Here is a 27,877-nt window from a genome sequence, read left to right on the forward strand (position 1 = left end):
TGTCAGCCGCCTTCCAAAGTCCATAACAAATCTGGTTTATTAGGGAATGTGCTGGTGAAGCAACCCCTCTTCCAATGCCCCACAAAAAAGCGTTTTTCAACCCCCACCACGGTAGTGAGCAACTGACATGTCAGAAATGGGTGGGAACAATATTTTAGTTGTGTATAGCTTGAAGAAGTACCACTATTTGACCATGACTAAGGCATTCCAAGTCCTGAAAGTTAAAATGTATGATTAAGACTGAATGAATTTCACTATTTCTCAGAAATAAAAGGAAAGGGATTTTATGAAAGTGAAACAAAGAAATAACAACACTACAAGGACTGGATTTTAAGAATACTTCAAAGAATCAATTTGTATTAAGTGACTGCATATCTCATAAGGCAAGGAAAATAGAAAGATTATTTTTTTAAATTTTAAAGTAAAATTGTAACACATGTTAATTGACATTCTTGGACCTTCTACAGTTTATAATAGTTCCTTAGGAAACAGATGAAAATGAAAAGATTATCTGTCTCTTAAAAGAACATCACTGACAATTATTGGTAGCCATATATTTTCATTGAATATTTAAGGAAATATTTAGAAATTATAAACCAGCAAACCTTTATCTTTATCTTGGTACCATGATGTTACTAGATTGCTGGTGTTGGAGTAGGATGAAAATCCACTTCTGACACTGACGATTAAAAAAAATCACTCAGCATCTCTGAACCTCAGTTTCCTCAACTAAAAAGGTAAATCAAGTGAAAATAAAGCACTTGACAAACTGAGGTCAGAAATGACAATATCAATAGCTATTATTATTATTATAAACCAGCTCAAGCATTATCATGAAAATAAATTCTTTTTTTCGTTTACTAATAATCACCTCAGGCAAATCGCAACACCACATAGATTTTTATTTTCTGAATTCCTCTGACTATTAACAGAAAATGTCCAAACTTCATCACTACAAAAACATTTTCCTTAATAATGCATAATTTTTGATTTTGACACTTTGAGTCTTTTTGGAGGGGCAAAATGTTTGCTATGATTACTGTGATCTTTTACCCATCCTCTGATTTGAAAGCAATATCTGTGATATAAAGTGTTCATGGGCTTCAAAGCTCTACAAGTCCTATAAGCCTCATATTGTACATACTCTCTATCAAGAATACTTAATTTTTATCTTCCATTAACACATGTACGTGGTAAAGCCTATAAATACTTTTCTCTGAAAAGTATTTTTTAATTTCCTAATACATTAAAAATACATAACATTAGAAAAGGAAAACAATTATAAGTTGCCAATCCATTAAAAAAAAAAACCCCACTAAATTCCCAGATCTTACAATAAGAACCACTAATTTATATAGTTATCAGACACATAATAAGCAGGTTGTATCATATTTGACCCTTTGGAATTGTAGAATTCTCTGAAGAAAGCACAAGATCAGCTGTTACAGTGAAAATGGAGGGAAGGGGGAAATGATAAGTGCATGATACTTGGCCATGGATACCACTGAGATGGAGTGATTTCCTCTTGTGGTGCCATCTGCCACACGACCTGCACAAGAAATTAAGATGCCAGAAAATACTTCTTTTTGGCCCCATATAAAAGGTTGTCTCCATCAATACATGGATTTACAATCTGGATCATTAGGCCCACCACCGTTTTGTTCCAAGCAAGTAGTAAATAATATGCATACGAATGAAGTAGCATTCATTAAGTGTCTAATATGATTTAAACACTGTGCATTGAGGAACATGGGGGTGGGGGTTGTGCCTGGTCATTGTCCTCAAGATGTTGATATACATATAATGGGAGATGGCGAACGCACATGCTTGCGCGTGCACACACAAACACACAGAACTGGATGTCCAGTAGACATCTACTTAAAATACACAATCTATCTAAATCTATCTAAAACACAAATCATTGTCTATCCCCAGAAGTTTGATTGCTCCCCTCACCCCTTCCTTCTCTGTGTACAGACCTCCTGAGGGTCCTTTAAATTCCAACTAAAATTCTACCTCCTTCAGGAGGCCTTTCCCAATCCCTCAATTCCAGTACTTTTCCTCTGCTAATTATTTTCTATGTGGCCTGATATAGGTTGCAGTGTACGTACATGTGTATGTTTCTGTGTGCTGCCCCCTCCCATTAGACTATAAGCTCCTTGAGGGCAGGAGCTGTTTTTTGCCTCTTTTTGTATCTCCTGTCTTACAACAGAGCCTTACACATAGTAGGCACTTAATAAATGTCTGAATTATTTTTTTCCCAACCTCTTCAAATCAATTTGGACAATCTCATCGTTCCTCCCCTCCATCACCCTAGAAATACTAGAACATGCCACAATTTCTACATAGGGAATGGCTTACCTAAAAAGTTCGGACATGGGAAATAATGAAAAGGAAATGGAGACCAGGAAGTCCTTCCAGGTCTCTCTGAAGTCTTCCTGTTCATTGTTTCTCATAGCACAATAGTATTCCATTACATTTGTATACCACAACTTGTTCAGCCATTCCCCAACTGATGGGCATCCCCTCAATTTCCACTTTTTGGGCACGACAAAGAGAGCTGCTATGAATATTTTTGCACATGTAGGTCCCTTTCCCATTTTTATGATCTCTTTGGGATACAGTCCTAGAAGTGATATTGCTAGGTCAAAGGTTATGAAAGATAGGAGATCTTAACTGGACGTACTTTGACTCTGCAAATTTATATCCACGTAGAACAACTAAAGGGTTGAGTCTCTCCTCTGTAAGGGTGTCTGTTGTATGAAAGATGAACTCCCAGGATAGCAAGTGACCGTTTCAGTAATAATAAATAATAACACTAATGATTACCCTGCTGACTTGAAGGACTTACTCATTCTCTAACAGTTGGCCCATCAATAGGAGACAGCTGAACAGGAGCTGTTTTTGTTGTGTAGAAATCTTTGGTTCTTAAATGTTGCAGGAAACTTGGAATAGTTAGATGTCAACATCTAATGGGATTTAACTCATCAAGAAGTATTTCACAGCAGGTAGAATGTTCTCATTTGCTCTTTGGTAACAGACAAGGCAATCACAACACTTGTTTCTAAGGGACGTCTGGTGAGATAAAGGATGAAATTGGGGTAGAGTGACATCTGAACAAATAACTGTTTTTTAAAAAGCATTCCTTTTCCAGTGATAAATAAGCATAGTCAGCAAAATAGCATGATGGAGAGAGTGCCAGGCCTAAACTCAGGAAGAAGTCTCTCAAGTTCAAATCTGGCTTCAGACACTTACTTGCTGCAGCAAGTCACTTAATCCCATTTGCCTCATCTATAAAATGAGCTGAAGAAGGAAACAGCAAATCAACAAAACCAAAAGTCAAGAAAACCTCAAATGGGGTCACAAAGAACTGGACACGACTGAAATGACGACGACAGCAGCAACAACAAAAATCACACTCATACATGTGCTCTGTCAGAATTGTCTGTTTCATTCTGCCCTTGATTTCATCATCCTTCAGTCAAGGGCTGGCTAGCACACTTCAACAATGACCTTCTAGAGTTAAGGAAAAACTAATGGTCCTTTCTGCTAAAAGTGACAGAAGAGCTTTCACAACAGCTGGGAATCCTTTCCATGGCAATTTTCTTTCACCGAGAACTCGGAGAGATGTTAGACAACTGTACTGGTGACTAACCAAACAATTGCAAATTATCTTTAGGTCACAATTCATCAAAAAGACTAATAATAATTCATCAAGTGATAAGTTTCTGAACAAAGTAGCAAAGTATTCACAACAGAAATAAGCCATACTGAGAAATGACACTGTTCTCCATCAAATTCTTACTTACTTGAGATCCCAAGTTCAGCGTCCCCACTGAACACTTGCATGTAGGTCAACACTTCAGAAATGTAATTTTGTGAGCCATGTTTGCACTAAACCTCACATGAGATTAAGAGAAAAAGTATCCTGAGCACAATGGCAGGTGCTTAATATTGTTTGAATTATTCGTATATGTCAGGGGTCAAAGTACCATGATTTTAACCCTCAAAATACACAGACCCTAGAGTCTATCAGAAAAGAGGGGACAAAATGTGGAAATCATCCCCAAAATGGCAGAATGGAAAGACCAATAGATAAAGGGTGAGAAGAGCTACTGTTTATTAGTACGTAACACTAATTAAGTTGCAACCAAATCCTCCACATCAGAAACTGTTGCTGCACAAAAATATTTGGCTAAAACACATATCTGGTGACTATGAGGGTCTCTGAATTCACAATGAAGTTATCAACAATCTCATCAGGGCCCAGAAATAATGAATCACTTAACAAAGGTCATATAAGGGCTAAGAGGCAGAAGCAAAAATCAATTGCAGAACCTTTGAATGCAGAACCATAATTCATTACATCATTCAACATTTACTCTAGAGATATTTCTGAATATACACCCATGCCGTATCCCCAACCAAATATAAGGTCCTGGAGAGTAGGGATTCTTTCTCTCTTTGTACTGGATCACCAGTGCCCAGCACTAACACTAACAATACTTGACAGTATTTAAGATAAACGAAGCATTTTTCATCCATTTCACTAAAGCTAAGAGGATAAGTGTGGACCAAGGGGGATACGGAGATGAGGGGATAAATCAAAATTTGCACAAAGGACTTCAAAACTTCCAAATTCAGCACCTTCACCTACAGCCTAGCCCAAGCCTCAGGGGACCCTGGTCAAGTGACTACTGGAGACAGGGCAAAGATTACAGGACCCAGTGTAGCAGGCAAAAGGCAAAAGTATAGGTTGGAGGATGGCCTGGGAGAGAGAACTAGAAGAAAAAAGAATGGAAAACAAACTACACAAAATGGAAATGGGAGACAGAGAGATGAGAAAGAGAAACAAAGGCTGATATAAATAGGTCGACAGACGCATAACCAGATAGTTTTGAAGTAAATACTCTTATAGTTTTTTTCACCTCTTAATGACTTAAATTATCTTAAAGATAAAGTTCATGTTGTATGGCTTCCCATACACTACAGGTACAGACACAGGTCAGGGAGAAGCTCTTTGTGTCTCTCTTATCTCTGGGGTTTTCAGGAGCTACAAGAAGACACTTCTGCAGATTTCCACTCTAGGGTGGGACTTTGTCCCTTACTTCTCCTCCTTCCTGTGCCATGACCATAGTGCAAGAAAACAGACATTTGGACTGAAAAACAGTGAGGCCAGAAGCCCTGGAGAAAAAGATAAAAACAAGGAAAGAAAATAATGTTTTACTAAGGAACTTTTCCCCCCTTAAAATGAAAAAATTGCAGCATATTTCGATGAGAATTGGAAGTTTTTCTTGATTTCTTGTTTTTCTATCATCTTTTTTTTTCTGCTACATTCTTTGATTCAGCAAAAGTTGAGGTTGAAGAAAGGCAAAAAATCAAATCAGGAGAACAAAATAAAGAATTCAATGTCCATTAAAAACTGTCTAGGGAAGCTTTGGGAAGCAGATACACTGGAGATGAGAAAGGGCTGCAGAAAGAGGGGGTGGAAAGCTCTGAGTCTTCAATACAATCCCAATAAATGTGACAAAGTGCCAGGTGAATCAACTGAGAAAAGACAGGCATATGCATGGCTAACAGATGAGGTCAAGGGGGGTGGATGGGACTTTAGCTTTTCTGGCAAACTAGGAAGTAGTGGTGAGGCTTATTACTATAATTATAAGCTCAAATGCTTTACAATGGTGGGCAAATTTCTAGCAAAGAATTCTGCCAGTTTTTCCTAGGATGTAAAGGTGGATCCCACTTTTCTTAGGAGAAGGCATTAAATATTTGACCAAAAGATGAGAACACCAATAATCCTCCCAAATATAGGCCATATTCATGTTTACCGTATATTCTTAATGCAAAGTATTCAGAGATTATATCACACAAACACATCCTCCCAAGGAAGTGCTGGGTTTAGTGGTGTTTTGTCTATTTTGCCCATGTAGGACACGGATCTGTCCAGATGTACCATGTTTTCAAATATTTTTATTATGATTATCCTCCTCAAAAAGCTATCACTTAAACAATTTTTTAAAGGGAGAGAAAAAAAGGCAGTTCAGCAAAATGACATATTAAAGAAGTGTTATAGTGTAAACAGTATTCCTCACATATAGTTCCCCACATCTGAAAAGAAGTACATTTTCAGGTGTGTGCATGTGTGTGCGTGTATGTTCGTCCTTTGTTGCTGAAGACCATGCCATCAGAGAAATAATGACATGACTTGCACTTGACTTGGTTTTGAGGGAGGGAGGGCTATGCAGGTCACTAGCCTCACTTCTCCTCCAGAGCCATGTGAATCCAGTGACCAGATATTTATCAGGATGACTAGAGATGACCCAGGATGAGGCAACTGGGGTTAGGTGACTTGACCAAGGTCACACAGCTAGTGAATGTCAAGTGTCTGAGATGAGATTTGAACTCAGGTCCTCCTGACTCCTACACTGGTGCTCTATCCACTGCATGACTTAGCTGCCCCCTTATGATGTGAATGAGCCTTCTCTTATTTTAGTTCCTTCCTAATTCTCCTTATAGCAGTACACAAAATTCAAACTAAAATTATTTGAACTAGTTCAACCCAAAACATTCATAGCAGCTTTCTGATAATAAATTCTCAATGCTTGAGTCAAATATTTTCAAATGATATAATGCCTCAGCATTTTGTCATTCATTATAGATGAAGAAAGTGTAAGTTCCTTTTCTATATGATGGAAATACTTGTGCTTAATATTTCAAACCCTAGAAAATTCATCCAGAATATGCAGGTCAGCTACATAACACAGAAAACCTGTAAAGTCTCAGCAAAGTCACTAAATACAAAGACTGTCCTTTGCATTTCTGACACCGAGAAGCCAACAATCTCTTGGGAGATTCAGCAGCAATCAAAGCAATGAAACTATAGCTCCTGATGGACTCAGCCTCATAGCAGGCAAAACTATTTGACAAAGAAGGTTGGCCAGGACTGAAATAGAAATCAATAGGATCCAGAACAGCAGAGGTGTAGCAGAAGAAAAGGCCAAGGACAAATCTTAGAGAATATCCACTTTAAGGTAAGTATATTTTCAATTCTCTTCTTCAAGATCGAACTGATCATTATCATTATAGTGTTGTTTTCTGGAGCAACAAGGTGGCGTGGTATATAAGTCAAGAAGACATGACTTTAAATCCTACCTTAGACACTCACTAGCTATGTGACCCTGAACAAGTTACTCCTAGACTCAGTTTCATCTTCTTTAAAATTAGGATAATAATAGCCTCATAGAGTTGTGGTGAGGAACAAATAAAAAAACAGATGTATAATAGGAAGTACTGAATTTTAACTATTATTACTATATTTACATTACTATAGTCATTCAGGGTTAATTTTTTTTCTGTTGAAGTTAGCAGCTGCAAATGGCAGTTTACTGCAAAAAATAAACAACAAATAGTCTCAGAGAAGATAGATAAGAACATATGTTGGTCTTTTTAAAGAGCAAGGCTTTGCAATCAATACATACAAACTGTTAATAACGAGGCTGATACAGTCTTCATATATACTTCTCAAAGTTGTCTTGGACATTCAAGGTGATTTTATCAGAAAGAATATAATAAACAGAGTAGTTGTTTTGAGACCTCAGACATTAAAGAGTATTGGTTTTCATGCATGCGAAACAGACTAGATTGATATACTTTCAATATCCATCTTGAGGTGGATACTGAAAAAGTCAAAGTGGATCAATGTGTATTCTCTCTGTCAAGCCTGCATGGAAAGGAGGTGTCTGCAGAACTACAATCAAAGTGCAGCTAAGAACACTTCAAATAGGGCCAGGAAACTCAGAAAAGGAAAAAGGGAGGCAGAGGGGAGAATGCCCATGATAAAGTCTTCTTTGTAATCAGCTCTAGACATGACCCCAAGGTTGTCCCCTTCCCGTTGCTTTCTTTGCTATTCATACCTAGGGCTGTTTTAACAAGAACTGAAATAAAAATGTCAAGTTTTCATATGTTCAGAGGGCAGTATGACTAAGAACACACTTGTCTATGCAAATTTCCAAAGAACAAAATAGTAAGAGTAGCTACACTTCTATAGTATATTATGATATTTTATAAAATTGATCTTCATTTGATCCTGAAAATGCTAGAATTAGGAGCTATTATAATCTCTATTTTACAGATGAGGAAACTGAGGCCAAGAGAAGTTCATCAGCTAAGTGTCTGAGACTGAAAATGAACCTAGGCCCAGCACTCTATCAGCTATGTGCCTTTATTTTCTAGCAATCCTGGCTGGGCTGCCCAAGGTAGAATTTCATTCTTTTCCTTCTTCCATGCTCTTTTTCTTGACATTTTACTATTTACCAAAAACCATGTAACCAAGCTACAAATTGTACAATTCATTATTATTTTGAAATAAGCCATGATACATTGTAATGTTAAGTCAACTACCTCTACGTCCAAACTACTAAACTAATACAAGAAAATATGTGGAATGATCCTACTGAACCATCAGGCCAAAAAAACAAGAACTGTTACTCATATTGAAGTAGGGTATGTTTTTAAGGGGCAATATGGTTCAGAGTAAGAATAGTGGCTCATCTACCATCCCCTCATTCTCCAATGTTCCCAGAAGGTATTTATTGGGGCGGAGCCAAGATGGCGGAGTAGAAAGACACATATACACTAGCTCTTTCCCCACAGCCCAAAAAATACCTATAAATAAGGACTCTCAACAAATTCTAGAGCAGCACAAGCCACAAAACAACGGAGTGGAGATTTCTAGCCCAAAGTAACCTGAAAGACCCATTGGAAAGGTCTGTCACACCGGACTTGGAAAAGGGCCCAGCCCCCCTTGGCTGCACAGCATCTGGAAGAGCAGGACTGAGCAGGCTTCAGGGACAGATTCGCCAGCGGCAGCGCAGATCCCTCAACCCACAGGCATTAAAGGTTAGTGAGAGGGGTTTTCTGGCTGGCCAAGAAGGGAGCAGGGTGTCCCCATACCTCAGGCCTCCTCAGGTGGCAGCAGCAGAGGCAGCAGGGGACAGGGGGCTCCCAAGGCAGGCAGCAGCCTGCATTCATTGTTGAAGGCCTCATCTTAAAGCCCCTGAGGGAACTGAGCCCTGTGTGGCAGCCCTGCCCCCACCTGAGCAACTGATCTTAATCTCACACTGACTAGAAACCTTGCCCCAGCCTAAAGCCCCTGGGGTATTGGAGGAGCTCATCTGAATCTCAGCTCCTAGTGCTGGCTTTGGGGAACTGGAGAAGAGGTGGTTGTGGAGAGGAAACTCAGAAGTCAAGTTACTGGCTGGGAAAACGCCCAAAAAAGGGGAAAAAAATAAGACCACAGAAGGTTACTTTCTTGGTGAACAGGTGTCTCTTCCCATCCTTTCAGATGAGGAAGAATAAGGCATACCGTCACAGGAAGTCAAGGCCCCTGACTCCAGGGCCTCCAAAGTGAACTTAAACTGAGCTCAGGCAACAGAAGAGCTTGAAAAGCAAATTAGCAGCTTGCTAAAGGAGAACCAAAAAAATGCTGAGGAAAATAACACCTTTAAAAAGAGGCTAACTCAATTGTAAAAAGAGGTTCAAAAAGCCAATGAGGAGAAGGAGGTTTTAAAGAGCAGAACTGGCCAAAGGAAGGAGAAGGTTCAAAAGCTCACTGAACAAAATAGTTTTTTGAAAGAGAGAATTGAGTTCAGGGAAATGAATGACTATATGAGATAAACCAAGCAGTTAAAAAACAAAACCAAAACTTTGAAAAAATAGAAGATAATGTGAAACATCTCATTGGAAAAACAACCTGGAAAATAGATCTAGGAGAGATAATGTGAAAATGATGAGACTACCTGAAAGCCATGATCAAGAAAAGAGCCAAGACATTATCTTCCATGAAATTATCAAGGAAAACTGTCCTGATATTCTAGAACAAGAGGGCAAAATAAATATCGAAAGAATCCACTGATCACCTCCTTGAAAGAGACCCAAAGAGAGAAATTTCTAGGAATATTGTGACCAAATTTGAAAGCTCCCAGGTCAAGGAGAAAATACTGCAAGCAGCTAGAAAAAAAGTATTGTGGAAATACAATCAAGATAACACAGGATCTGGCAGCTTCAACATTAAGGGATCAAAGTGTTTGGAATAGGATATTCCAGAAGTCAAAGGAACTGAGATTTAAACCAAGAATCACCTACCCAGCAAAACTGAGAATAATACTTCAAGGGAATAAATGGTGATTCAATGATATAGAGGACTTTCAAGCATTCATGATGAAAAGTCCAGAATTGAAAAGAAAATCTGACCGTCAAACACAAGAATCAAGAAAAGCATGAAAAGGTAAACAGGAAAGACAAATCATAAAAGACTTTCTAAAGCTGAACTGTTTACATTCCTACATGGAAAGAAAATATTTAGAACTCCTGAATCTTGTCTCAGTATTTGGGTAGGTGGAGGGATTGTACATACACATACACATACATACATACACACACACACACACACACACACACACACACAGTACAGGTTGTGTTGAATCAGAAGAGATGATACACACACATACACACACATAAATTAAGGAGTGAGGGAGGAAAATACTGGAAGGAGAAAGGGAGAAATGGAATGAGGAAGGCTATAACTCATAAAACAGATAAGAAAAATGTTGCTCAATGGAGGAGAAAAGGGAGGAGGTAAGAGGGGAAAAGTGAAGCTACTCTCTCCACATATGGCTGAAGGAGGGAATAACATGCTCACTAAATCTGGTATGAAAATCTATCTTACACTACAGGAAATCAGGGAAGGAGGCGACAAGTAGGGTGAGGGAAACAACAAAAGGGAGGGCAAAAGGGAGTAACTAGAAATAAACACTTTTGGTAAGGGACAAGGTCAAATGAGGGAATAAAAAATAAAAAAAAATAAGGGGGGACAGAGTAGGATAGAGGGAAATATAGTTAGTATTACACAACTGATTATTATGGAAGTCTTTTGCAAAATGACACATATTTAGTCTGTATTGAATTGCTTCCCTTCTCAGTGGGGCTAGGGAAGGAGGGAGGGAGGGAGAGAAGTTGGAATTCAAAGTATTAGAAATGAATGTTGAGAATTTTTATTGCATATAACCTGGAAATAAGAAACACAGGTAATGGGATATAGAAATTTATCTTGCCCTACAAGAAAAGAGAGAAGATGGGGATAAGGGAAGGGTGGGATGTGATAGAAGGGAGGGTACATTGAGGCAAGGGGTAATCAGATTGCAAGGTATTAGGAAGTGGGGGGAGGGGAGTGATGGGGAGAAAAATTGGACATGTTACAAAGTGATGTAAAAGCAATTAATATTAAAACAACTGACTGAATTAATTACTGAGAATAAGTCAAAGACATCTTTAGTTCGGGGAAAAGAATTTTAGTCTAAATTTCCTAGAGGCAGGTAACCTCAGGTAAAATTTGGCATTCACAGAAAAGTTAAGATTTTAATGGTAAATTTGATTTTATGATTGCTATTTAATCAGGAACTAGAACATGTATAGAAAGGCATGTAAGCCACTTAAGACTTGCCTCAAAAGATGTTCCTTAGCCAAAGTGAAATTATAGTCATATCTGAAACCTGGTTCTTGGAACTTGCCATTTTTAGATGCTATGGGACTATTAAGTGACTGTTCTGAGTCTAACTCCAGGTATGGATAGCAAGAAAGGCAGGCTGAGCTTCCAATCCATGATGCCATTAAGCCTGTGAGATGCTGGTATGAATTGCAAAAGGTGATCTCATGAGAAGGGTGGGAGAGCGGCTGTTCAGCCTGGGTTGAGGTAGGATTCTCCTGATTCAATTTCCCCACTGACACCTGGCAGACTTTAAGCCTGACTGAATGCAAGGTGACAATCTAATCCTGCCTGGAATTGACATGAAGTTGGGGAGATACTGGTTCCTTGCAGTGTCCCTACTCTTAGTGGCAATTTCCTATAGTCAAAAGGTTTTTAAGCTTAAATACCAGATCTATTAAATTATAGACTGTTGGTAGGGGAACATCTGAGGTTAAGTATAAAATTAAGCTATTAAGCTTAGGACTTTGGACCAACAACAATAAGTTAGGGTCCTCTAATTCTTAGTAATACTGTGGAGACAATTAGTTCTAGGACTTGTGAGGTTAGCGTATATAAATATTATTTGTCTCAGTTGGTTAATGTTAAAAAAAAAATTCTTTTGTGGTCTATATTGCACATGCTTTAAAAAGAAGCATCACCTGACCAAAAGTTGGAATTGTTTTATGTGATATGAACTGTGTCAAAAATGAAAAACAAAAAATAAAATTAAAAATAAAAATAAAAGAAGGTATTTATCACAGACCCAGAATACAAGATAGGTTTGTTGCGCTTTGAAGCAAACAAAAAGCATGAAGTACATCAAACACCAATAATATAAGGATCATTTTAGATACACAAGGCTTTCAAGGTTTCACTATGAAAAGAAATTAAAAACAGGTTAGGGAATAAACTCTGACCTCTAGTCAGAATTGTGAATGACCAGGTCAGCAAAGATAACGACTTCTCCCAAAACACAACTTTCTGATAGACATAATATGACAAATGTCCAAGGTCCATTTCACTAACAGGGAAAAGAGAGCTAAGTTAAGAAAGTGTTGTAAAAAATAAATCAGTAGGTGCATGCAATGAGGAGAGAACAACTGCTGGAGACTGGGGATTTCAGCACTAGTCAGGAACACAGCATTGCTACAAAACCTGGGCCAACCACTCCCTCTCACCAGGTTTTATTTTACTTACTTAAAAAATTAGGGGAATAAATTAATTAGGCAAGAAATCTAAGTTTCTTCCCTGGTCTGTGAGATTAAAAAAAAAAAATCTCCAATTCTCTTCAAAATGACCTCCTTTTAAAACCTCTTCAACTTATTCAGGCCATAGAGCTTCCAATGAGATCCAACTCAGCCACTTTGTTGTAAACCTATTCTTTCCCAAACATCTCTGTCTTCAAACAAATAGGACCCCCATCTCAACTGGTGCAACAAAGGGTAAAAAGTTCAATCAAGTCAAGGGAGATGAGAGAGAAGCTTCTGTAAGAATACCTTACAATAGGTAATATCTGAAACCGTCTAACATGATTGTTCTGAGTCAATTACATAGAGCCACACGATCTATAAGAACATGACAATGCTATGAGAATGTTGCACAGAACAACACAGTAAAAGTTTTGATTCTTTGTATTAGAAATCTCAAACTTCAGTCATAAAGACATCTTAAACTCAGCATGTCCAGAATTGAATTCGTTATCTTCTGCCTAAGCTTTCCTTCTTGCTCCTTTCCCCAAATTCTGAATGAAACACCATTTTCCTGGTGATCCAGGATAGCAAGCTAGACATCATCTCTAACTCATAACTTTCATCCTTCCCTGGGGGTAAAAAAAGAGGCAAAAAATAATCCCTAACCTCAAAGACCTTACAATTTAATGGGGAAGATAGCATGTAAACATATACACACACACAAAGCAAGCTATAAATACAAGATAAATAAGAAATAATTAACAGACAGCAAGCACTGGAATTAAGAGGGGTTCGTGTAGAAGGTGGGATTTTAGCTGGCACTTAAAGGAAGCCTGAGAGGTCAGCAGTCAGAGCAGAGGATGGAGAAGATTCTAGGCATATGGGGGGGAGAAGACCCTCAATCAGCACCCAAGGAGAGTGGGGAGTAAACATGTTGGGGAGTAAATAAGACTGGAAAGGTAGGAGAGGGTAGGTTATGAAGTATTTTGAACATCAAATGAAGTATTCTACGTTTAATTCTAGAGGTGATGGGGAACTACTGGAGTTTGTTGAATAGAAGGCTAACATGACTCAACCTGCACTTTAGGAAAATCACTTTGGGGGCTGAATGGAAGATGGACTGGAATGGGGCAGACTTGATGTAGACAGACCCACTAGCAGCTATTTCAGTAGTACAGATGTGAGGCAATGACAGTCTGCACGAGAAAAGTAAAGTATTACGAAAGAAGAATCAGAACTAAGGGTAAAAACTAAGAGAAAGAAACCCACACCCCCTCCCCCAAAAGAGTGAAAACAGTCTCCTTTGATCTGCACTCAGACTCCATACTTCTTTCTCTGGATATGGATAGCATTTTCCATTTTAAGTCTTTTGTAATTGCCTTAGATCAGTGCACTGCTGAGAAGAACTAAGTCTATCACTGCACAATGTTGCTGCTACTGTCTACAATGTTCTGCTCCTGGTTCTGCTCACTTCACTCAGCATCAGTTCATGGAAGTCTTTCCAAGTTTTTCTCAAGTAGGCCTGCTCATCAGTTCTTACAGAACAACAGTATTCCCTTGCATTCATATACCACAACTTGTTCAGCCATTTCCCAATTGATGGGCATGCCCTCAATTTCCAGTTCTTTGCCACCACAAAAAGAACTGCTTATAAATATTTTTGCACATATAAGATGTGTTCTCTTTTTTATGATCTCTATGAGATGGATACAGATCGAGAAGTGGTATTACTAGATGAAAGGGTATGCACAGTTTCATTGCCTTTTGAGCATAGTTCCAAATTGCTCTCCAGAGCAGTTAAATCAGTTCACAACGACATCATTGTGTCCCAATTTCCCCACATCTTCTCCAACATTTATCATTTTCTTTTTGTCATATTAGCCAAGCTGATAGATGTGAGGTGCTACCACAGAGTTGTTTTAATTTTCATTTCTCTAATCAATAGTCACTAAGAGCATTTTTTTCATATGATGATAGATAGCTTTGATCACTTTGTCTGAAAACTGCCTGTCCGTATTCTTTGACCATTTCTCAATTGGGGAACGACTTGCATTCTTATAAATTTGACTCAGTTCTCTATATATTTGAGAAATTCGGCCTTTATCTGACACACCGGGTATAAAAATTGTTCGCCAACTTTCTGCTTTCCTTCAAGTCTTGGTTGTGTTGGTTTTCTTTGTGCAAAAATCTTTTAATTTAATGTAATCAAAATGGTCCATTTTGCATTTCATAATGTTCTCTGTCTCTTTCTTGATCATAAATTTGCTCCCTTCTCCATGGATCTGACATGTAAACTATGTCTTGCTCTTCTAAACTGCACATGGTATCATCCCTTATGTTAAAATCATGTACCTAATTTCAACCTTATCTTGGTATACGATATTGGTCTATGCCTAATTTCTGCCATACTATCTTCCAGTTTTCACCAAATAGTCAATACTTATACTAAAAAATGGAGCTTTTGGGTTTATCAAACAGTAGATTATAGTAATCTATAGTAAATGACTATAATAGGCATTCACCACTGCATCTTATGTACCTAACCTCTTCTACTTGATCCACCACTATTGCTTGGTCAGTACCAAATATAATGATTGCCACATTATAAAAGCTTTACATCTGGTACAGCTAGGTCACCTTCCTTTGCATTTTGTTCATTAATCCCTTGGAAAATATTTAACAGACACCTCCAAACCTACCCTACCCCAAGGAAGCTGAATGACCAGTTGGAAATATTATAGAGGAGATTCTTTGCCCAGGTAGTGGTTGAGCTCTCAAGTTCTTTCCAACCTTAAAATATGGTTTTGTGTTTGTGAGGGAGTGGTGGGAGCATGCACCAAGGAGGGAAGGGGGTAAAAGGGGTTGGGGGGGGGGGGGGAGAAAGAGAGAGAGAGGAAGGGAGGGAGGGAGAGGGAGAGCGAGAGGGGGAGAGCGAGAGAGAGAGCGAGAGAGAGAGAGAGAGAGAGAGAGAGAAGCAAGCACATAAAAACCACAGGAAAGGCACTTATGTGACAGGGTTTGTCCAAATAAGAAAAATAATAAATATCATGTCATGTATACAGTTTTAAGAATGATCTCTCTCTATTAGCATATTAATAGATATTAGAGAATAAGATCGCATGTATTCCTTTTTTTCCTCTAATAATTTACAGACAACAAGGAACTGTAAATGTATCAAATATAAGTCCAGACTACAATAAATTTTCCATTGCTTTCTCTTTGTTTTTTCCCCTTTTCCATCCACTACCAAATGTTAACAATTATTCTTCTGTACCTATAGGCATAGTTTATTATTCATTTGAATGATAACACCCTAGACAAAGCTCTCATTAATTCCATACCTATATTGGTGCTGCAGTCTTCTAAGTTTATCTTGCTTCCTTAGATTTCTCAGCATTATAATACATCCTAAATAGTATTGATATAATCAATCAATCAATGTTTATTAAGTGTCCACTATGATGCCAGGCACTAGGCTAAGTACTGGGGATGCAAAAGACAGTCCTTGCCTTCAGTTATCACAGGAAAAATCAAACCTCCATTTGTCTTTCAAGATCACCAAGAACTCCGCTGAAATGAGCTCATTTTACCAAATTCATTTCTTATTATTGTCCAAAATCCAATGTTCACGGCAAACAAACTATCTCTTGGTATTTTTACTAGCTATGCCACGTGTCAGGAAATCTCTCCTTCCTAGACTCCTATCTTCCCTGACTTTCTTCAACATATACAAGAAGTCTTTTTTCCATTCTCCTTTGACTTAAGAGTGCCTTCCTTTTGAGACTACTTCCATTTAAACAGTCACATACACATGCATGCCCACATACAAACACACCCCTTCCTAATTTTTATTTTTACCTCTTTACCTTTTGTATGTGATATTACTCTCATTAAGAATATCTTCTTCACTTGATAAAAAATAATTGAAAATCTTCCAAAATTAGTGTACATCTCCCAGTTTCCCAAACAGGCAGATTCTCCCCTCCCACTCCCCACCCCAACTCCTACCAGCACAAAATGTCAATTTTGCTTCCTCAAAGTTGGATAAATCAGCGAAGTAAAACATGACAGAATTCCCCTTAAAGTGCAAGATTTGCCAAGTGGATACAAAACAAGTCTTATTACTAACAACTAAAATATTCCAAAATAAATACAAACTATCTCATCTCCTCCTCCCAAAATCTCAAACAGACAAATGCAGGCACGTGTGCACTTACATTATATTGTGAAAAAAGGAAATCAACTAGTTAGGACTAAGAAATTTTTTAAAAGCTATCTTAAAAGAAATAATTCTTCTATTTATATATGCAATCAAAATTTCCAGTCTGTTTTCAGTGCTTAATCTTTGACCTGGAACAAGAAGATATTCTTAGTAGTATCTTTTAAAAAAAACAACAATAACAACAAAAACCACTTACATAATCTGTTTGATTTTAAAATTCTTTTTTAATCTGGACGTTCCCTCTGAAACTATAGGCTTTTTAGACTAATGAAAACTCAAGTTCTATGGTTCTGTGACTCTGTTTGTCCTCACCATGTAAAGAGATTTTAGGAGCTAATATATGATGACCAAATTCATAGGATCAAAAGAATCAGCAATCATCTAATGAATATTTGATCACTTTTACTGTGGAAATATTTTTTTAAAATCTTCTTTTCCATTTCCCTAGAAATAAAAAGAAATATTATTTCTCTATTCTAAAACACATTTCCAGACTTGGCCTCCTCCACCTCCACAAAAAGCCCTTCTTTCAAAATTGGATTAAAGACATTAAACTCTGAACAACTAATATCTGGTCACCATGATATTTAAAAAATCATTGCCCTCAAGGCTCTTCTTCCATCCCTTTAAAAGGAATGATCATACTTTTCCATTCAGAAAGGATATTGATACTGATTGCAGGGAGACAGAGACATTCATTTTTAATTTTCTGTTCAACAATTCAACAACAAATACATATTGAGTAAATACTTTCAAATGCAAAGCATTAATATGCTAGTACTTGGGGGTGCTGAGAAAAAAAACAAAATCAGAGAAGTCTGTCTTTAAGGAGTTCATGCATTTATATGATTTTACTATAAAAATACTATCCAAAAAGGGAATAAGCATTTATATTAAGACTCAGTTATGTGACAGAGACTTTGCTAAGCACTTTAGAAATACTATCTTATCTTTAAGAACCAGCAGAAAATCAGGGTCATTGCAGTATCCCAGTACTAATTTCTGTAGTAGAAAAGTCACTGTAGCAGCACTATAGAATTCAGTAAGGATACTGTAGCAGTTCAAAATGCCAGCAGAATAAATCAAATTTTGAAATGGATAAAAGGAGGATTTGCATAGTGATGTTCACGAAGTCAGACATGACTGAACAACAACAATCTTCTTGGTGGTCAAATGACCACATTTAAATCTTCTTAAAGATACCAAGGCCCAGTTTACAGTACTTCAACTTTGTGTTTAATTTTATCGAAGCTTTTTCTGGATACAGTAACATTCTGACACTTAGAGATGAGGTAATATTTCTAACATCTCCAAAGATGCTAGGCATTTAAGAATTGCTTAATGACTGACAAAGGTCAAAAGGAGAAAAGATCTACAGAATGACACCTGAGAGCCATACACGTTATGGTACAACAGGCAACAATGAATAACAAACACTGAGTTTTCAAAACCAAAATAGATCTATCACCATAGTCACAAATCTCCAAAGGAGATTCTCACAAATCTTCTTAAAAACTAAAAGATCTCACCACAAACTGACACTAGATCTGATTCAAACAAATCTATTCCAGGCCTCTGGCCATCATTATTATTTCAAAAGGCCTAGCTACAGCCTGAAATGATTGATATAATTGAACAGTCAATTTTCACATTTTCAAAATAATTTCATGTGCACAGTTTACACTTATTTAAGAAAACATGCTTCACTGGTTGCATTTCTATGATTGTGCTCCATTAGGTTTTCCCAACTTGCCCTATTTACATTTGATGGCAGACTGGTTTACCAAATGTTAGTTGTGCAAATACAGACGTTACAGCATGCCTAGCCCAGCTCAGTATCCTGGCAACACAGCCAAAGCAAGTTTTATAAACTCAATTCCACAAATTAATTTCAGTTTTTCCTCCTGTCTATCATGAGGCGATGAATAAAACAGCCTGCTTCAAAGTATACCAAAGTAACTAGTACCAGAACACAAATTAAAGGGGGAGGTCAAATTGGTGGGAACAGAAAGAGAAAACTAGACTTACTGTTACAAAGAACCACAGCAACAAAGAAGTCTGCAGATAAAGTCGTACTGTAGAGATACAAGCCCTTCCCCTTAAAAATGGAAAGAAATGAAAAGAAACACTTTCACAGATTAACTAAAGATGGAGTTTCAAGCACCTTTCACTAGAACAACAATTACTAGACTCAGAAGACCAGTCTGGACAATGGGATTTCAGTTTCAGTCACCTTTCCCTCCAGGTTTGCCACGCCAAAGGGCTGGAAAGATACAACAGTCACTCAGCATGAAAACTTCCCTCAATCTGTACCGAAGGAAAGCCAAGGATCAAGGGAAATTAATAGAGAGGGAATGTTCAAGTTCATAAAGGTCCCTGCCCTTACCCTTAGTGTGCTCATGTTCCACAAATAAGAACAAGAAAGAGCTCCAGGGAAGGAAAATCATCTGGGATTCTCCCAGCAGTTATGTGCTAGAGCTGGCCCTCTTCTCAAAGATTATGCTATGGAACCAAATAAATCACTCTATTAGCCGGTAAGATCATGACCAAAATAATCAGTATTTAAGATCTACAAGTGTTCAACATTTCTTTCCCATCAATACCATGTCTGTATAACAAACCAAAAACATTTACTGAGTGCTTCCTACATGACAGGCACCGTCCCAAGGGTTGAAGAGATACAGACAAGACAAACATGCACACAAATAAGACAATCCCTGCCTTCAGAGAGGCTTATATTCTAATGTAAAAAAACCAACACAAAAAAGAGGACCTGATATCCTCTCCCAATCTGTTGTGGCTGGTCTGGATCCTTCGCTCAAAATAGAAAATTCCTGGAAGAACTCATCAACAGAACAAAGGACCCACAGGAACAAAACGAAGTGGCAAAATTGTAGCAAAAGGTATGGAAGAGAGGAGCATTTATTGAGCATCTATAGTATAAATAACTCCATGGGGTAGACAAAAGAAACTTGATATGTTCCATACTTATTTCTTCATAATACCCAGGGGCAAAGTCCCTTGTTGGAAAGCACCTAAATACATCAACTGACTAAAATGAATGGACAGAAATAATGTGTACAAAATAATTGGAAAACAATTAAATAAACAATGTGGTACTAAATACACTTATTTTCAAGAAAAAATTAAATTGCAGAAAGCATGAATTTTTCACTTATCTGAGCACAATATACAGCTTAAAGAAAACTTTCTTATTTTAAAAAATAAATTTAAAAAAAATAAACAGTCTCATCATGAATAAATTTCCAAAGTACTAAATAGTCTATGAAATCCTAAATGATTCATCCCTTCATTCTAAGGCAAATAGCACTCTACTTCCTAAGCACTATCATGAAAATCAAACTTTATTAATCCACTGAAAAGTAATTATCAATTCTCCATTACAAAAAACAGCAAAGCATATTCTTTGCCAACTCCCTAAAACATGGAGTTTCTTTGTTTTTTATTTAAAAAAAAAATAGAAAGGAACTTTAATGAGTGGTTGTTTATCCTAGTATTGTCAGTTCATTTACTTAAGTGGAGGAGGAATGTCCTGGGTTTTTTAAGCTATATATACCCTCAGAAAAATAAATATTGTCATTTTGTTAAAAAGTTAACCATGATTCCCCACTCCCGAAAAAAAGAAAACTGCAGGGGATGGTGGAGTGAGGGTGGGATGGGGGTGGGATGGGACAGTAAGCCAAAGAAGAATCAGGACTGGTTTTAGTAAAAATAATCTGGCAAGCTTGATTACAGGCAAAAGTTGCAGTTCTATCTGCTCCTATTCTGAACTTCTAGTTAAAATTTAAAAAACAAAAACAAAAAACCAATACGTCCTCTTGCATAACTCCTTTTATAAGATTCCTTGTTGACATCTCTAGATGGAACCATCATTTACAAATACAGTGAGACATTATACTAAGGAAACTACACATTTGACAAAAAACAAGTAGAAACAAACATGATGAAACTACTCAATTCCTGTCCAATACAGGACCTGACTAAGGAGTCAGGGACATCATCACAACAAGGTGGTCTGGGAGCAAAAACAAGCAAAATATCCTTAGTATATGTCTCAAACTTCAGTGGAAGCAGCAGAGGCCCTCAATAAACACTTAATGAATAAATGAATGTTTCTTTGCCTAAGGTTCAGCAGCACCCCAAGTTTTCACTCACAGAAGTACCATATTAAAAAGTCATAAAGGATTGAAAACGTGCAATAAAAATGGAAAAGCAAACAGCTGAGATTAGGATTTCTCACTCACACACACACATACACACACGCACACACAAACCCCCTCTCTCTCTGCTCTCTCCAAAGCTATCAATGACCAGTTCCCACAGATACATTTATCATCTCTATGCAGATGCTTCTCAAGTTACATTTTTCCAGCCCTGATCTGTCTCCTGACTTCCAACTGCTTATTGGTATCTCAACAATATCTGTGGTCATCTTAAATTCAACACATACAAAATGTAAATCATTAGCCTCTCCCACATATATCCCAGAATTTTTCTCTCTTCCTATTTCTCCATTACTGCGGAGGCCAACAGTAGCCTCTCAATCACCAAAGAGAGAAGGAGGTTATAAATACATTAACAACACTGTAATATTCAGTTTTTTAAAAAGATATAAAACAATTTGTGTACTAAACATCCCTTCAGATTTTCTACCAAAAGTGTTTAGTCTAGAGTGAAAGCCCAATTATGAAATCTTATTTTATATACTTCAAAACTTGGAAACATCTTTGGAATTTAGGCCACATAAGAAAAAGGAGAAAGGAAGAAAGAATCCAAAAGACAGTTTAGTAACAAGACTGGTAAAGAAAAGTAGCATACTACAGTGACCTTTTTGCTTCCCTTTCTGAAAGCAAAAGATGGTGGGTGATGATTCATAGTACAATAATTCAAACAATGTGGGAGTGTAGTGATTCAAAGTACATTAATTTGAAAACAAGCCTCTGCTTGAAAATAATCTTTGACTAAATATATTTAAATTGATATACTTAGATGGATGAAATTAATATATTCCAATATACTTAAACTAGGGTTTGTTCCAAGTACAACAACAGTAGAGTATTTGTTACCTATCTCTAGTTTGAGCTGCCTATACTACAGTACGCTACATTTTCCATGGCATAAGTTAATCTTGTTTTCTATAAGGATCAACTGCCTATTTCAGGTGAGGAAACTGAAATGTACTTTCTGAAACCACAGTCTGCATAGAGGGACTTTGAGTACAACAGGCAAGTGGATTTATCCCATACAGAAGTAACCACTGCCATGCCTCAGCAAAAGGGGTAGTCTGGTGGGGAATGGAAGGAAATGGAGGGGCTTTCAAAATCTTTCAGATGCTGTGTCCTTTAGATTTCAATTTCAAGGATGCTGAATTGCTCAGAGAAACCAGTGGTCAGCAGAGAAATTGCATCATCTGCAATACATAGTTACAAATTATAACAAAAATCACAAAGTAGTTGGTGTGTGTGTGTCTGAGACAGACACAGACAGACAGACAATCGGTACCAGTTTGATTTCACAGACTGCAAGATCTAGGTCCAATGAAGGTGATAAACAATGAATATTTCGGGGAGGTGAAGAAGGATGAGTACTGAGAAAAGGCCACTAGATTTGATCACTAAGAAATCAATGATTACTTGGAAAAAGGAATTTCAGTTGAATAACAAAATTAGAAGCCAGATTGTACAGGGTTTAAAATAGAGTGAGAAAAGTAGTTGAAGGCACCAACTGCAGATAGTTTTCTCAAGGAATTTAGACATGAAGGAAAGGAGTTATAATAGAAAACTATAAAAATGCATCTGAATCATGAGATTTCCAATTTTCCTCTTGGGTTTTGGCTCATACAGAGTTCAGCCCTTCCCTTCATGAGAGTGGGGGAAGAGAGGAACAGTGTAATCTAGAGCAGAAGTTTCAAATATGGAGATGGCCCACAACACTCCTGAGCCCTGCCAGAATCAGATTAAAATATAATTAGGAAATATATAAAAATACAATAAAACACAGAAAGTATTACATTTTAAAACTGAGTCAATATATAGTCTACATGAATCCTTAAAGTTTAATGGCACTGTTTCTTTTCCAGTTTGATGTCATTGATCTAAAGGACTGGATGTCAAACAGAACATAATTAAATTTCTTCTGGTTTATAAGTCAGTGATTGGAATTCAAAAAAGTTCAGAATTTTAGGAACGGGGGATATCTTAAGGAAAATGATACACCACTCTGATGGCAGAAAGTGAAAAGAAATTAAGCAGCCTCTTGATGACAGTTAAAGAGTAGTGTAAAAGCTGGTTTGAAGCTAGACCAAAAAAAAAATTTTTATTCCAAAACCAAAATCCTAAGATCTCAGCAACTGGTCCCATCATTTTCTCAAAAATAGAGGGAGAAGAAATGGAAACAATGTTAGATTTTATGTCTAGGCTCAAAGATCACTGAAGACAGTGACTACAGCCATGAAAGTAAAAGATGCCTCCTCCTTGGAAGGAAAGCCATGGCAAACCTGTGTACATCATACTGAAAAGCAGAGATATCACCTTGTTGACACAGCTCCACACACCTCCATACTGTGGTTTTTCCAGTAGCAATGTACAGCTGTGAGAACTAAACTATAAGGAAAGATGAGTGCTGCAAAATCAACACTTTTGAATTGTGGGGCTGGAAAAGACTTTTGAGATAGGAGATCAAATCAATAGATACTTAAAGAAATTAATTCAGGTTATTCACTGGGAAGTCAAATACTGAAGCTGAAACTTAAATACTTCAACCACACAATAAGAAGATGAGATTCATTGGAAAAGCCCCTGAGGGTGGTAAAGATTGAAGGCAAAGGGAGAAGGGGACAGTGGAGGATGGGATGAACAGTGTCATGGAAACAATGAACATGAACCTGGACATTCTTCAAGAAAGAGCGAAGGAGAAAAGTGTGGTCCATAAGGTCACAAAGAATGTGACAGAGCTGAACAACGACCAAAAACAAAAAGTCACACCACCTCTAAAGTCAAATAGGTATTTTTTTGTTACTGAGAATCATAAGTGAAAGGCTGCTGAACATAGTAAAGTGGTTTGAAATAGGGGGTGGGAGAGGCAGTGGTGCAATGGATAGAGCTCCAGGCCTGGAATCAGAAGGACCTGAGGCTCAAATCCAGCTTCAGACAATTGCTAGCTGTGTGACCCTAGCCAACTCACTTAACTTTGACTGCCTCCATAAAAGAAAAACAAAGAAAAGAAAAAGAAATGGAGGTTGAGAAAGAGAAGACAGAAGAGGTGGCGAGAGAAGGACTGGAAGGCAAATTTGCACTTGCATGACATCTTTCCATAGACATATTACTGGATTTTAAAGCATTAAATGGTCAAGGTAAACTATCCTGGTTAAGTCATTTACCCTCAAATTGGAAAATCTGCTCTCAGAAATCTACAAGTCAAACTGCCAATGAATTGAGACTAACTACAGCAAGCAGTCTGTCTGCCTTTCAAAAGGACTGGGAAGGAGGCAGATTCTGAGACTAATCACCATAGCAACAGCTCTAAACATATGTGAGGTGACATCAGAAGATCGCTGGCAGCTGCAAATGAAGGATAATAGCAGAATAAATGTGGATTCATGCCAAGGACCGCCCACCTCTCCTCTCCAACCACACTGTTCCAAACACCAACTGGAATCCAATGTATGCAAACTTGCTCTTATTCCTTCCACATCCCAAACAATCTTCATAATTACATACCTGTATAAAAAGTGAAGCAGAAAGCAGCTGGATGAAATAACCTGATGAAAATGTGTACTGAGACAAGAAGTAGCCAAGAGACCAGAAAAGACATCTAGACCTAAATGTGCAAATATAAGTTAGAGTCAGACACTTGTCCTTGTTAACTAATCAAGCTAAAAAGTTAGGGCCCCACAACAAGTGAATGATAGCACTAGACAATAAAAGGGTGGGCTCATGGAAGAAAAGGCAATTGCAGACTACTAAATCTGATGAGGTCATCATCATAAACACAAAAAAGCATCTGAAGCTCAGAATGGAAAGAACGGAGGCAAAAGGCTGAATCCTAAATTCAAGTACCCAACAAGTAGTACCCAACTTGTTGACTTCATATAATTATTAAGATTTGGTCACCAAAAGGGAAGGGTAATAAGCAGTTAAAACAAATGTAATATCACACTGATCAAAATAATAGGCCACTTACCGACATTCCTGCCACCCCAATCATTTCACATACATAGAATTGATGGGGTTTTGAGGGGTTCAGGGACCCCACAAGGACCAGAGTGTAGGGCTGGGTTGCCTGGAAAGAATTCATGGACTCAAGCATTCTTTAAGTCAAGCTGGCAAAGGTTAATATTGGTACCTTTCAGCAGGCTAAAGTTAAGGAACCTGTCACCTTAGAGAGATATAGTTAAAAGTTTATATAGTAAACTTTTGTATAGTAAACCATGGTAAAACATGTACTAGGTATGCTAATTAGGTGATTCAAGGTGGGATTAGGTGAGTCGTTAATGAGTGGTCAGTTCTTGAAGGAACACTCACTTTTAGTATCTACTGTGTAGGAAAGAAAATCTGTATTTTAGAACAGTTATAAATAGAGACCAATTAGGTATTTGCTTCTAGCTAAAAAATGGTCACTGACTTTCAGATTCCTGGGAAGTATTACAGGAAAAACAGAACAGAATCTGGGGAAAAGCCTGAATTCTGGTTCCTCTGTCAGTATCACTGTTGCAGTCCAAAAACTCTGAAGCATATGGCAAATTAAAAGACACCTGGGCCTGGAATCAGGAAGACATGAATTCAAAACCAGAAAAAGATACTTTCCAGCAGTACTACCCTGGGCTAGTCATATAACTTCTGTTTGCCTCAGTATCCTCAAGAGGAAGATGGGAATAATAATAGCACCTACCTGACAGGGTTGTTGTGAGAATTAAATGAGATGGTATTTGTAAAAAGTGCATTCCCTCAGATCCATAAGAATCTCTGAATTGGACACAGGGCACACACCCTCGGAGTCTTTTTCTGGAATCTTTTATAATCCATGCTTGAATTCCATTTCCTCTTTATTTCTACTTGAGTCTCTTCCAATGACCAAATTCGATCTAATAGTTACCTGATTGTGAGAGAGAAAACACTAAGTGGATCTGGCTGTACGAAAACCAGACTCCTTGCCCAAAAAACTCACCACATTCAGTTTGTCTTGGGAAGCTGCCCTGCAGTAATGATGACTGCCAACATGGCCAATTTTTTACTAATTCACTAGGACTGATGGAGAGCTTGATGGAACTAAGTTTACTGACCTCTCTCTCCTCTAACCATAATCAGAAGACTGGAACAAATGAGAGCCTAGTGACCACCTTGACAGCACCCTTCCCTTTAATTCCCCTAGCCCTGCCATACTGGGAATGTTTTTGGCCCCAGTTTTCAGCTAGGTGGTGCAGTGGATAGAGCACCAAGCCTGGAATCAATGTAGCTGAGTTCAAATCCAGAATCAGAAATGTACTAGCTGTGTGACCCTTGCCAAGTCACTTAACCCTTTTTTGCCACAGTTTCTTCATCTGTAAAACAGGCTAGAGAAGGAAATGTCAAGCCACTCTGGTACCTTTGCCAAGAAAATCTAAAATGGGGTCAGAGAGTCAGACACTACTGAAACCCAAATGAGAAAAAAAAATGTCTCCATGGGAAAGAAAAAGAAACTATCAGAAAAGACCTAATTCTTTACACATTGCTAATCTGATTCTTTTGTAAACCCCTATTTGTAACCCCCTTTTTAAATCTCATAACTGCTGTTAAAGACTAGAATGACTACACTGCTATTTTGTTTGAAGGGTATAATAAATCTCAATGAACAGAAAAGGAAAATACATTATTATATGTTCAATCCCTTTTCAGTCCTTCTAAATAAGGTATTAAGTCCACATAAAAAAAAAAAAACCAGTAATTAATTGATTCAAGAACACTGTCAAAGGAAACAAACCCTAAGAGAGACAAAAGCTTGAGGATACATGTGAATATGGGAAGGGAGATGGGGAGGAGAAGGACAATGGGAGATTAATAGAGGGTAAAAGGGAAATTAAAAAAGAACCACCTGAGTGATACCTTATGAAAACTGTCTCTTCCCTTCTATTTCAATGAATAATGAATGACAAGAAGATGATCGCATTTTCTTTCTTTTATAGTGTTAAAATTTCAGAAGCTTATAGAGAAAACAAGGCAGATAAACAAAGTTCAAGATATATGTTTATTAGCATATAGGGATGAGGAAGAAAAGGCACCACAAGTGCAAGAGGACAACTGGTGGCACTACACTGTCAAATAAACTTCATGACATTTTCAAACAAAAAAAAAGAAATCCATTTATTGGTATTACTGATGTATCTTCTCATTATGGTACACAATTTTCACCTGAGGTAAAAGCTCAATATTCTATGCACAGCATGTTATTTGAATGTAAAATCAGCCTGCAAAGCTCTATACAATACAGAATGGTAACATAATTAGCTCAGAGTTCAAGTTCTAAATTATTATAACTATAATAACCAGCACTGATACAGTGTCTACCATGTGCCAGGCACTGTGCTAAGTGTTTAATAACTGTTATCTCATTTGATTCTCACAACAACCCTAGCAGACAGGTGCTATTATTATCCCCACTTTACTAATGCTTACACTAAGGTAGACAGAGGGGAAGTAAGTTGCTAAGTGTTCATCCTTCGTTGCCCAAGGAGACCATGCTACCAGAGAAATGATGACATGACTTGCACTTGATTTTGTTTTGAGTGAGGGAGGGCTGTGCAGGTCACCAGCCTCACTTCTCTTCCAGAGCCATCTGAATCCACTGACCTGATATTCCTCAGGATGACTGGAGATGATCCAGGATGAGATAATTGGGGTTAAGTGACTTGCCCAAGGTCACACAGCTAGTGAGTTGTCAAGTGCC

At 37.7% G+C, this 27,877-nt stretch overlaps 1 protein-coding gene across 13 annotated transcripts in view; it reads right to left on the reverse strand.

Annotated features, from left to right (window-relative positions):
• ANKRD11 (ankyrin repeat domain containing 11) overlaps nt 1–27,877 on the reverse strand; it is a 376,722-nt gene that overhangs the window by 142,177 nt on the left and 206,668 nt on the right. For 2 of the 13 annotated variants that reach the window (XM_072636500.1, XM_072636490.1), the window contains exon 3: nt 25,847–26,050. The exons of the other annotated variants lie outside the window; for them this stretch is intronic. The gene's annotated coding sequence lies outside the window, so the exon portion shown is untranslated. The remainder of the gene's footprint in view (nt 1–25,846; nt 26,051–27,877) is intronic. 13 annotated transcript variants of the gene reach the window in all.

Source organism: Notamacropus eugenii, chromosome 1 (genome assembly GCF_028372415.1).
Source record: "Notamacropus eugenii isolate mMacEug1 chromosome 1, mMacEug1.pri_v2, whole genome shotgun sequence".
NCBI lineage: Eukaryota > Metazoa > Chordata > Mammalia > Diprotodontia > Macropodidae > Notamacropus > Notamacropus eugenii.